The sequence below is a fragment of the Anguilla rostrata genome, chromosome 11 (assembly GCF_018555375.3).
Source record: "Anguilla rostrata isolate EN2019 chromosome 11, ASM1855537v3, whole genome shotgun sequence".
Taxonomy (NCBI): domain Eukaryota; kingdom Metazoa; phylum Chordata; class Actinopteri; order Anguilliformes; family Anguillidae; genus Anguilla; species Anguilla rostrata.
The window spans coordinates 15,152,131-15,166,117 of record NC_057943.1 but is presented as its reverse complement, the minus strand read 5'-3'; the positions used below and the strand labels follow the sequence as shown (position 1 = coordinate 15,166,117).

At 42.4% G+C, this 13,987-nt stretch overlaps 1 pseudogene; it reads left to right on the top strand.

Moving 5' to 3' along the window:
* The first annotated feature begins 4,737 nt into the window (after window positions 1-4,737).
* On the top strand, window positions 4,738-12,294 carry LOC135234053 (kelch repeat and BTB domain-containing protein 12-like; annotated as a pseudogene).
* The last annotated feature ends 1,693 nt before the right edge of the window (window positions 12,295-13,987 follow it).

Below are 13,987 nucleotides of genomic sequence, written 5' to 3'. Positions count from 1 at the left end.
GTGGGGGACACCTGGTCTCCCGATGATTAACCATGGGAAAATTACAGCTGCCATAAGTCTGTAAACACTTACAGAAAAAGGTGGGGAGGGATTATGGAGAATGGGGGAAAAGACTATTTAACCTGTTCTAAGCCATTGTCACAAGGAATTACAGGTATGCCCAAATTATCCCCAATCAAAGCTGAAGGACTGCGGCATAAGTCTGAATAATAAGTGACACTTTATATTTTATTGTCATTATTTTGCCATGTCATTGAACTTTTCAAATGACTACAAGGTTGCTGCTTCACAAACTTGCATACCAAGCTTGGTTTATGATATTTACCAGTTCTGGACAGGACAGTATGTTCACAACCATATGAGGATGTGTGTGCTGAGTATAAGCAGTTTTGTCACTGAATAAAAACATTTGACAGATGAGGTGTTAATAAATAAGCAGTTGAAACAATAGAAGCCCTTCAGATCCAAACCAAAGAGCACATGCATATCTTATCAATAGGAACAACTCTGTTTTGAAGCTTTCACAGACTGCTGATTGCAGAAATGGAAGCTATAATTAAGCTATTTAATATTTTTCATTCCAGGGTCAGCCATACTTTTTTTCTGGCCTTCCAATATTGATCCCTCATAAAATGCTGAGCACTGGAGTACAAATAAAAATTATAAATGCATACTGTGGCTGCTAGGCATATATACTGTAATTGAAATAACTAAAATTATTTCCAGCGAGGGAACATTGAATCCTGAAATGTTAAGGGTATTTAAGAATATTTTTAAAAAGTATTTAATATTTATGTTTGTTCATACCCGGAAGGGCAAATGTTCACAGACTTAAGGTCACAGTCTTGGCTCACATATTTCTCTCTCCTCCCTATGGTATCGATACTGTACCACTGTTTCTTCGGAACGGATGAAACCTCAATAATAGGTAACCACACTATGCAAGAAAGTGGAAATGCACACTAGCATTGTCATACACACACTACTGTGAGGTCACCATGAAAGGCCAGGGCCTGCAGCCAAAGACAACTGCCAGCTGCTGATTAAAATGGAGGCGGAGACAATAGACAATGGTTTAGGGGTGGTTGCTAGGATGCAAAGGTTCATGTCCCTCTTGCTCAAATTAGCTTCTGCAATATTTCACCTCACTGCCACACAAATGGCAGTAATTTTGCAGTAGTGCTGTGTAGTTTTCATACTAAATTCTAGCTTTTTGTTTTGTTTTGTAATTCACCGATTACTTCATTATTCAATTGTGACCTTAGACTCAATTAAATACATTGTATTGTGTTAGAGCAAAGCTGTAACAATAATTTATGACAAAAATATGACATGATTTTATTATACATGTGCTGTGCAAAACCAAAACAAACATTTTGGCAGAAACCTTACTATTCTTTTTCACAATCTTGTGGAAAGGCACAGGTACTCCTGTTACTTTGGGGGAGTTAGCTACAAACTCAGTAATACCATTTTTAGAGCTGCTTATATTCAAAGAATCATCTAATACCCAGTATAATTTAAAGAACCAATTGATATGTATGGACTGCCAAGAAGTACATTAAATACATAAGCATGGGCACACTGAAGTTAAAAAAATTATTGGAGCCCATTGCATGCAGAAATATAGGGGGGATACTGTATTGTTGCCTACTCTGTTATGGTTTTCATCACTGTTTATTGGAATGGAGGGACATCATCTGTATCGTTACCATTATTGACACCTATGCAGATTAGTCCCAATCACACAGAAGTCCAATGCAATTGAGTATGCGTGTACGGCTTCTGTTACTTTTCAGTGTCCTGTGGTATTAGCTTACCATGTAAACAATGCACAGAAAGTGAGAGGGATATTAGTGTTCAGCAAAATACGACTGCACGTCACACACTTAAGTTGGCTTGACTCAACTTAACCATCAGACTTGGCGCAATGGATTGCAGCACATTCCACATACATGTATTGCTGGTGTTAAAGGAGCTCCCAGTTCAAAAGAACGAATGTATTTGGGCCACAGTGAAGTGAACTCTGATAACACCCACGTTTCCCATAGCCATAACCATAACAGAGACACTCACGAATTACAACATGAATGCTGTGATTGCTGCCTGCTCTTTCCCAACCCAACTGACTGGCCGACAGACAATGCAGGTCAATGTCATGGAACCAGCAGAGAAGTTGCAGAGTCCTACCTTCACTGCCAACTTGGGCACAGGACATTTTCACAGATAGTGTAGCGGTCGAATAAATCACCTTTGTGCCATGCACAGAACTCTCTTTTGAACTCTGTCCCAATTTATCTCTATTGGTCATCTTCAGATTCAGACTGAAGACCCGCATCTTCAGACTGCATATTTACGAAGTGTCAAATATTGGCTCCCTTCCCAACCCCACCCCTGTCACTCCTAACTTCCGTGTTAATGGCATTTTATGGCGTTATGTTTTTCTTCTTGTTTAAGGGCTTGGGTGTTATCTATATATATTAATGATTTTTATTTTTTTTCTCAGTTAATATAGTTAACTTGCATTAGTCCTTTTGTGTTGCATGTACCCTCACTGTTCTGTGAATGCTGTCAGCCAGGCCTGGCATTGTTGCTCATGTAAGTCAGGTGAATGGATTTCTATTTTCTCACAATGTAAGCTGGTTTTGGAAAGAACGTCTGCTTCATAAACGTAATCTGAAGTAATGTAAAATGATATGCACACACGTTTTCAGCACTTCTGAGAACCCCCTTTCTCTCTCTTTTTATGTGGAGAAAAGAACATTGAAGCAGGTGGTGTCGCACCTGCCTTAAGTGTGCATGGAAGATTGCGGATGTTAATAGAATGAGTGGCACAGCAGAGATATCATCATTTTATCTTCATTTTATAGTATTACTGGTAGCATTATCTAAGTATTATTAGCATGTATAATGCATAAGCCATTACCTGAAACCAGGAACTCAAATTCAATTTTTTCAAATTCAAATGCTTTATTGGCATGACATATTTAAAAATACATATTGCCAAAGCGTAGTGATAACAGTAATCAACCACAGTAAGAATATATAATTAAAAAGAAAAAAGAAAACAAGCAGCAACATCAATAACAGCATAAATGACAGGAACATAATACTTATTATCTATTAAGTTAACTAAATTAAATTAATTGAAAAAAAGTACAACTGTCTGTGTTCAGTGGGAGAGAATGGAGATCTTAATTTAAATCAACTCTTACAGAGAACATATGATCCCTATTTGACTCATGTGTACTCTGCTAGGGTTGAATTAACACTGGCCATTTACTGTGTACATTCTATGCATTTGAATCATCATCCATTTTCACGCTTTGATCACCTTACCGAATCATCTAGCACAAACGTGCATGCCTATATTCACAGTTAAGACAATGATTTACACATCTACTTCAACTCCTGTTTGTGTTTAGTAGATGAGACTTTGGATTTATGCAACCTAATGATTTTTCCTGTTGTGGGTTTATCACAAGGAGTTGCTTTTCTTTCCGGAAGATCACCTGAGCTCAGTAAGCATTTCTCTGGCACAAAGCAGTTCAGGGTGCTTGACACAATCTCCACTTTGGTTCCCCCTGCCCAGTTAATATGTTGGTGACGAGAGCAAGCTGTGGTTTATCGTTTACATTAAGCGTGGGAGAGCCCCCTCATATCCTCACAGTGTCCTGAGTTTAATTTTTGTGAGAATATCTGACTCACGATTGCCAATTCCAACCCAACCGACCCCAAAAGTGTCTCATTCTGTCAGCCAATGCTAGACATTGAAAAAAACTGTACACTGTGTGCTAATGGCAAAGACAGAGAATGTACTGTACGTACATAGCCATGTGAATCCATAACAGCGCATCAAATATGAGATAAGTGAGATAATACAGTGCACACAATATAAAGGCCAATGATCAGATGGTCAAGTTGAAGGTCTGCCTCAACATCCAGTGATTATTTGAGTGATTTGTGGGAGCTTGTAAAACAAAAATCAACCAAAACAAAAAAGCTTGTATCTACAGTGGTAAAGAAAGTCAGAATCCTTTAACACAGTTAGACTCCTGGTTATCAACAGGCAGTCCATTTCAGTAAAATAAATGCCAAAACCACCTCCAAGCCACACACACACACACACACACAAGCACGCCCACAGGCCACACGGGTGGCCTCGTTTTAAGGAAACATTGTCAATACATCACCTAAATTACACCGATGACGTGCGAAAATGTTTTATGCGTTTATTAGAGATGTTCGTGTTCCCTTGTCCCGATTTGTCCTTATCTTTGTTTTCTTTGTGCTGCACTTCATTTCTCTCGATATATGAGATATGGTTTAATGACAGAAATACTATTTCCCGTATAGCTGTGAAAGACTCATATTGTGGACAAATTGTTACATTCTTCAATCCACATTAAAACAGTGTTGACGTACTGCCACAACCGCCTCATATTGATTTCCATATCTGAACACTAGGTGTCTCCTATATGCCGTACTAGTGCAACATTTGTTTCTTTTGCGATATATAGGTTTAATTTTATCTGCATTTCACCAATAAAAATGTCCTAAGATTAGAGGATTTTCTGCGTAATATCCAGGGTTCCCATATAATTTCCCATTTCAAGCAGTGAATTATCGTAAAGGTAAGACGTTTCGTCGCGTTTTTAAAAGTAAAGTAATAAGAAAAGAAAGGAAGACCTATCTTGGAAATTTGATCATTTACTTAGCAATGATTCAACAACGCGGAACTTCAGAAGAATTCATTTCCACCGCGCAATCAGAAATGGTAAATGTATTTGCGCTCAGGTGTGTGCAGAGCGTAGTTTTGTGTCATTTATGAGATCGATATATCGCTCCTGAAGTCTTCCAATTTCCAAAAAAGCAGTCTTCTTTCCTCGCCAAATGTTATGGCACAATATTGTTGCCAAGCCTGTCATCTGTTTCTAGAGTGCAAGGCATTGAGTCTGACCCACTTTCCCCGGGGCACGTGTTTACTCGGTCTATTTTAGACTGTTTTGCAGGCAGGCAATGGTTTCTGGAGAACACAATTTGCGAACAGGACTCTGTAGATTACAGGAACCTTGCTCTAGATCTATGACGAAATGGTAATCGAGAGGACCAACTTCCTACTTCATCTTCTGAAAAACGGTCGGATTTTCAACGGAAGTGGGTACTGTACTTCATAGTGGAATGTGTGCATGTCCATTATTTTGTTGTTTATCTACACTGGAACTTTATGGATGTAGTATGGAAAATTGCCTAGCTAGTCATAAAACTGACAAGTGTTTTTGCTCCTTTCATTTCTGTAGGAGGAATCCCACCCCTCACTGATACTGCTGGTTATGGATTAATATGGCTTTTATATATTAGCTTTTTATAGCTTCTTGCTTTCATATGTATTTTTGCTTCACCCAAAGACCATGGAGTTTAAAGCCAAGCACAGTATGGCACTGTTGGAGCAGCTGCAGATTATGCGTGAGATGGACGAGCTGACAGACGTGGTGCTGGTGGCAGAGGGGGTACGCTTCCCCTGCCACCGTGTTGTACTGTCTGCCTTTAGTCCTTACTTCAGGGCCATGTTCACCTGTGGCCTTCGAGAGTGCCACAGCAGGGAGGTGCTGCTGCAGGACGCTACCGCTGAGAGCCTGGGGCTCATCATCGACTACATGTACCTCTCTGAGCTGGCGCTCAGCAACGGCAACGTGCAGGGCATCTACCTCACCGCCTTCCTCCTGCAGATTGAGGAGGTCTCCCAGCTGTGTCAGAGGCACATGATAGACAACATGGACCCATCCAACTGCCTGGGCCTGTACTTCTACGCACGGGACCTGGGTGCGGATGATTTGGCGGGGCAGGCCCAGCGCTACCTGTGCCGAAATTTCGCCGAGGTCTGCCTGAACCAGGAGGTGCTGGAGCTGGAGTGCGAGCAGCTGGCGGCGCTCATCGGCTCCGACGAGCTGAATGTGTCGCGCGAGGAGAGCGTGCTGGAGGTGGTGCTGCGCTGGGTGGAGCGGCGGCGGGCGGAGCGGGAGGCGCGGGCCCCTGAGCTGCTGCAGCGCGTGCGGCTGGCCCTGGTGGACCCGGCCTTCCTGCGGCAGGCGCGGCGGAGGAGCACCGTGCTGCTCTGCAACTCCGAGTGCTTCGGCATGATCGACGCGGCGCTGCGGTCCTCACGCGTGGCCCACCCCGCCACGCGCCCGCCGCGGCTACGCTACGGCATGGAGACCGCCCGCCTGCTGCTCTGCGTCGGCGGCGACGGGCACGCCCGCGGCACCCAGGCTCAGCGCCCCGGCTACGGCGCTCACAGCTTCTGCTACGCCCCGTCCACCGGCCGCGCGTACTTCATCGCCTCCCCCTGCTCTGGAGAGACGCTCGGCTGCGTTTGCGCCGGGGTCGTCACCGAGGACAACGACATCGTGGTAGCAGGGGAGGTGGGGACCGCAGGAGGTCCCCGCAGAAGATTATGAGCATCGACTTCTACAGGTGTGAGCAGCTGCTTGCGTTAGTCAACTGTGTGTAACTGATGCTCTGTCCGTCTGAAGTGGGAGGAGCCGTATTCCTGAAACTATACGGAAATCATATTGAAATGATTACACATGATGGGAGTTACAAAAGTATGCAGTCATATGATAGGTGTGAATGTTAGAGCATTTCCAGAGCCATATTAACACAGATGTTATGGAGATTTACAGATGAGCAATCCTGTAAATCATTTTTCATTAAAATTACATGTATATGAAGCGCTAGTCACTGCACTTGAGCATTCATATATCACACTTAATTGGGCATGTTGGGTAGTTGGGTAATATGAATTTACATAAATGCACAGTAGCTTCAAAGGTGTTGGAGATGATGGAGTTTAAAGATTATGGGAAACCATATCCTGACAAATAATAATAGCTTTGACCCATTTTACATGCCTCCCATGCTCTGCCTCCGCAGGTATGAGCAGTCCTCCCCGGGCAGCTGGGTGAAGCTGTGCTCGGCCGCGTACCGGGACATGTATGCGCTGGGCGTGCTCGGCGACACCCTGTACCTGCTGGGGGGCCAGATGAAGCTAGGGAAGCAGTACTGCATCACCAGCTGTGTGGAGCGCAGGGCCGTGGAGGGCGGGCCCTGGCAAAGCTCCGCCCCCATTCCCATCCCTCTGGCCTGCCACTGCGCCGTCAGCGTCAAGACCTGCCTGTACGTGCTGGGAGGCTGGACCCCTCAGGTACAGGACAGCACCTGCCTGTGGAGAGAGGGCACTGGAGGAGAATTCAATTCAATATGAAAAACAACAATTTATATTTAAAAGTGTGCAATGAGAGCAATAAGAATACATGTATGGTTGAACTATGAAAACTGACAAAATATCTGCTATTGATTTTTGGCTGGACCGCAACAGTGGGGCCAGCCCTATAAACGCAAATGTCTGTGACTGAGTGACTGAGTGATGAAGTTACACTGTGCATGTCTGTGTTTGAGTGACTGACTGATGAAGTTACACCATTGGTCGGCCGGTTCGGTCCAGCCATATACTAGGTTTTGACCTGGTCTTGTTGACCATGAGCAATGTTAGCTTAGTATATGTCTACCCCTTGTGCTTATCTGTAATGGGCAAGAGACCCACATTAAATTATATGAATGAACATATGACATGGTAGAGTTCCTCGAGGTCCTGTGTCCTGTGTTCCTCGAGGTGTGTGTGTCTACTAAAAAAGTAATGTCCGTTACTATATTTTCTTTATTACTATATGATATATTATCTAACAAGTTGGTTTGCATTACAGGGTAATCTTTTGCTATTGTAGATCTTTGTGACTGCGCTTACCATGAGATCCCTGTTTTAATTTTTAACTAGTTAATTGGTCATATTGTTTTATTATTTTGTTTACGGCTGTCTAAATTGAAAGCAAGTAACTTCAAAGGCTAAGAACAATAGTTCAGTAATGTGTTTTACTTCAAGGAAAGACTTTGATTTGTTGAATCAGCCAGAGCGAACAGTCGCTTGTCTCTCCCTACATTTGAGCCTTGTTTACCTTTTCTGCCTCCTGTCAGTTCTCAGATGCACATATGTGATGAGAAGCAACACCCCCATCCCCACCCCAGCACCAGCCCCCACTCCTGCTCCTACCCCTACCGCCACCCCAGCCCCAGCCCTACCCCTACCTCAGCCCCATTGACCACCCCACCCCCACCCCAGCCCTAGCCCTAGCCCCAGCCCCAGCCCCACTCCTCATTCTGCACCTGTTGTGTTTCGTCTCACTCTGGCAGTCAGACAGGCCGGATGACGAGCCCGAATGCCTGAGCAACCGCCTCTTCCAGTTTGACCCCGGCAGGAGCCGGTGGGCTGAGCGCAGCCGCCTGAGGTTCTCCAGGTACCGCTGCAGCACAGCCGTGCTCAATGGGGAGATCTACGTCATGGGTGGGTGTCCAAACAAACACCGCACAACCACACACTCTCTCCCACCAAAACTCTGCCTGCTGTGTTGGGCTTCTTTTTGTCTGCAGTCAGTGCTGTCGGAGTTTTGTTACGCCCGTTTCTGTCTGTGTGCAGGATAGAAGGACGCCACCTGTGACGTCAAAGCAGAGTGCATTTCTGACACTCATTTCTGTTGCTATGCACTTCAAATATACATAATGGGATCAACTAATGCATTTGATTGCTGGTCAGATTGAATGCTAGGCTTTTAGTCTTTACTCCTGGAGTGTAGAGTATTAGCTGTGTTCCCTCAGGTTTGGTTTATTAATTTGGTTCATGGGCTGCCAGTACCAGCGCCTCCAGATCTTGTTTGAGGGACCAAAGTAAAACAAGCTACACAACTAAACATCCCTTTGTTGGTTGTTAAAAAAATAAGTATCAAAATATTTAGTTATTTTGCTTTTGTACCTAATCTTTCTTTTTGTTTGTTGTAAATAAATGTTGAACCTTTTAACCAAAAATTGAAAGAATTGCCCTTTTTTGGGTGACTAAACAAAATAATTATTATTGTTTGGCTGTTATTTTTACCATTAAAAACCCAACATCCAGGTAGGGTCTTTCTGAATATTGTCACTGAAAGTGGATGGATAGTTAGACTAAAAAATATAGAGAAGAATTTCCCTTTTTGTTATGTGATGGATACACATTTTCTTAACAAAGTTTTCTGTTATATGTTTATTGAGGTTGCTTCAAAATTAATGTGGAATACTAAACCACATGCACCAATATTTATTTCTGCATCAAATTAGCTAGAAACCCCAACCATTTGGTATGCAATCGCACTCTGCATTTGCTTGAAATTGATTCCCAGATTGAATTTTCGGATGCCGTCCCTATTCTTTGATCATAATGGAATGTAGGTATATTTATGGTGAGGCCTGAGTGAATTTTATGTGCTGCTGAAATTGTATGAATCAGTGAATCTGTACAGGTTCAGAAATATATATATTTTACGTATGGCCACTCCTATTTGTCACATGGCTGTGGCTTATCATCCAATCACAGTGTTGGTTGCGGCTAATCGGCCAATCACAGTGTTGTGCTTCTGCAGGGGGCATTGGATGTGAGGGTGAGGATCACGGCCAGTCTCGGCATTGCCTGAGCTCTGTGGAGATTTACAACCCGGGGGAAGACTTCTGGAGGGAGGGTCCAGCGCTGCCTTGGCCCATGCTCTCGCTTCGCACCAACGCCTCTAACGCTGGTGTGGTGGAGGGGAAGCTCTACGTGTGCGGATCCTACACGGGAGCAGGTGAACTCCGCCTCCCCTTTCCCTTTTCCCGACTCCTGTCGTTTCTTCTCAGCCTTTCCATGGGATTGAAAAGCTCAGTTGCTTTTGGAATCATCCCTGGTGCCAACAACTGTTTTAAATCGCTAACAGCTTTTTAAAACGTGCCTTTAGTACTGTAAAGCATACATACATTACAGGCATTTACCAGACACTCTTATCCAGATTGACTTACACAGCTTTTACATAGCAGTAACATTGCATCCATTTATACAGCTGGATATATACTGAATGCAATACAGGTTAAGTACCTTGCTCAAGGGTACAACGGCAGTGTCCTACCCGGGCATCAAACCTATGACCTTTAGGTTACAAAACCAGTTTCTTACCCATTATGCTGCACTGCCACCCACACCGTATAAACTGTCTATAGCATGGACATAGCATAACATAGCATACCATGTCCAGCTCATGGTACAACTAGTTTATTGGTACATATTGCTCCCCACTGACCTTGAGATGACTTTTTCCACACTAGACACACCCATTCAGTCTGCATGTTGGCTTCCTTCCAACTCTCTGCCTTTTCTCATGTCGATACTTCTGGATTGATACGATATGCTTTTATGGTTTTATATGGACATTGGCTGTCACAGGTTACATCCATATAACTGTGTGAAGGGATGAATAGCATTATGGTTCAGTTCAGTAAAGGTTAACTTATGTTTTCTGCTTTGCTGATGTTAAACTGACACTTGCCCAGCTCTGTTGCTCACATGACTAAGGTCGATGCTCTTACATTCTTTTTCATTTTGAGTTACGCTGGATCAGAGTGTCTGCTAAATTGATATAATATAAATGCAATAAGTGGGAAAAGTTGCCCCTTGAAATTCACATTTCCTGATTTACCTGGTTTTGATTAAAATAGTTGTATTTAAGAATGCATTGGGAATCTTGTTGCACTCCCCGCATTTGTGTAGCCCAAAAGAGGACATAGAACTTAAAGAGCTAAATGGGAAAATATCTGATTATGAATAATTCAGTGCATCATAATGTTGAATATTTAACATCATGCTTAGATAATCTTGATGTATACAGCTTTTACATGCATTTTTCTTTATTAAATGTTTTTTTGTGTGTGACTGGCAGATCGGCATGAGGTCATCACTAAAGACATCCTGGAGCTTGACCCCTGGCTAAACCAATGGACTGTAGTTGCACAACATGCCCTGATGCATGACACCTATGATGTCTGCCTGGTTGCCAGTCTAAACCCTCGTGACCTCCTGGCCCCGTCCCCTGAGGTGTGACTTCATGTCGAGGCATGCCCTGGCCACCCGCAGAGAGGAGAAGAAATGATCTGCTTGATCAGTACAGCGTCACTAGATGAAGCTGAGAACAGAGCTGTATGTCAGGACAGTTTGTAATAGGATATATCACACCACATTGCCCTAAATCAGAGCAGCCCATCGGTGTTCCTGGAGATCTACCATCCTGTAGGTTTTCACTCCAACCCTAACAAAGCACATATCATTCAGCAGCTAAAGATTAGAGTTGAAATTAGATTTGAAATGAAAACCTACAATACGATTCTCCAGGAACAGGGTTGGGCAGCACTGCCCAAAATGAAATTAATACAAGCCTGCCACTCTGTGGAGGCCAGTTAAATTACAGGGTACCTTGTTCCCAAAAATTGGAAAGGTTAGCATTACGTTGCACAAGAATTTTGGCGAGGGTTTTGGATTCACTTGCAGTGTTATAAATAAAATTGACAATGTGAATTTGTGTTACTGTATGTAACATTATGCTAGTGAAGGTCTGGCTTCATGAATTCAAAAGAAACCATGATTTTTACTGTGGTGCCATTTGGCAGATACTGTAACTACAGCAGTGGGGCTGTTGTGAATGTACCCCTTTGTAGTCAGGAACGTTAGCATTGAGGTGTTGCTCTTTGCCTAAGCTTTGAGGGGCTGAACACATTTTCCCCACCATCTTGCATCACTTATAAGAAATGGCAAGTTTGTTAATAGCAAATACTCCCCTGAGACCTACCTCTTAGGGTATTTACAGTAATCTACAAAATCTGCTCCATGACCATTACGTCCATGGATTCCAAATGTAACTCCTGAATGAGATTTTGAAGCAATGTTGATTGAAAATATGTGTGCACGCCCTGTTCTGTATTTTGTTGCAAGTGATGATTTATAATGTATTTTGTTGTGTTAGAATATCTTTGATGGGGAGACATTGTGTCAGAACAATGTCTCACTGTTTCCCCCTCCTCTTAAGCTTCCCGCATGTCCACAGGTAAGCATACCTGTTACTGTTTGAACATTGTTTCCTACTGTGTGTACACTACAGAAGCACACATTCATTAAAGTGTTCACCTTCAAAAGGAACAGATTGCTGCAGACATATGACCTAATAGTGATGAACTCGGCTATATTATTACGAACAAAGACAATGTGCTTATAAATGTATAGAACATTCTTGTGTACTTGCATTGTTTATTTAGCTTTACTACATATTTTTTGATTGATTTTTATTTATTTGAAACATGTAAATAAAATGAATACAACATGAATATAAAATTGCATTCAAATGAGGGTATTAATATGTTTAAGTTGTCATTTTAATGAAAATGGAAGCTTAATCTACAGCCAAAGGTTTCCATAGTCCCTCCTGCAGACTCATCATTAACTTACTGTTCAGTAAACCTCCTTTGAAGGTCTAGGAGTCTGCCTGGTTGAATAACAAAAAAATTAAAATATAAATTAAAAAATGAAAGAATGTCTTGAAATTGTGAAAATGGAGTGCTGTTTTCTAAAAAAACTTTTTAGTGCATATACAGGCACACAGGGATAAAGGGTTGGGTTTCTAACTGTTATTCAGTTTCTTTTTTAGAACTTTTATATATGAATGGCTTCATCATTCCATTTCTTCATATGTTTTTACAGGATCATTCAAAATAACAAAACTTTACTTTGCAAATGTGTGGTTTTCCACTGTGTCATGTTTCTGAGCCACTGAAGCTTGGAGCACATGCTGTACCGTTAAACCAAGGAAAGCAGCTATTTGTTTATACAATAGTTACTGCCTGGCACAAAATTAGTTGAAATGAGGGCAAAGACCTCGTTTTGAAAGGAAAAGTGCACCTGAGGAACTGTAAAGAAATCAATAGTATTTATTTTGAAAATCAAATACTGATAAAGAGTGTTAAAGTGTGTCAGGATGTTGTGTCTTTGGTTGTGGTGTAAAAGCCCTGGTGTTAGAACCCTCGAACACACAGATCTCTCGTGTGGCTGTGTAATTGTTCTCACTGCATGTCACTGGCCTACACATGACGCCATGATGGACAGACTTGGCAATTTTGGCTTTGCTGTTCCATAGATCAGCAGCAGGACCTGAAGGTGAGAATTGAAGACATATTTCTGAATTAGGCACACATTCCAATACAAAGTATCTTTTATCAGTTTTAATTAAAACTTGTTAAACTCAAGCTACGGAAAATGGTAAGATATTTATAATGAATATGGGTTCATTATGGGTTCAAAATGCTGCAGCGATCAATGGACATCATGTAGCTATATCCATTCCATCATATCCCAAGTCACCACGGTGTTGTCCAACATAGGAAAACACAACAGGCCAAGATTACTAAAAATCCTTTCAAGTGCTCTGCAAATGGTGTCACGAACCCAGCAGAGAATGTTCGGGAAACTTCCAACTGTTCGGTTCATTGAGAGATACCACAACCAGGAACACTTCAGCTGTGTGTAGCATCATCATTATGTGAGATGACTTCATGAGGATACACTGCCACATTGTAAGGTAATGGACCATTATAATCGCTTATCCAAGCGCTTACAATGATGCTTCTCGAGCAGTTAGTAGCTTGCTCAAGACATCGACACGCCAGGTTTGACGCAACCTCGACTGCGACATGCTTACTCCTAGCTATGTCGCACATAATGCAGTCATTGGATTAGATGGCAGTAGATGATGCGATGAAACTGTGTCTTTGATGAATGAGCTTCCTCATTATTTAATGTGTGTAATGTGGACTGAGGACTGTGCCCAAGTGCAGAAAAGCAACCCAGGAGGCAGGGAAAACAGTGGAGAGATTTCATTGACAAATATTCAAATAAAGGACAGGTAAATCAATGAAAACCGGTGCAAAAATAAATGCATATAAAATAAAAAAGTACATAAGGACTGGAATAAGAAGAACAAACAACAAGAAACTCAGAACTAGGCAAGCAAACAGGTTAGGAGACTCCAAGATTGAGCAATGAACAAGGGAACTA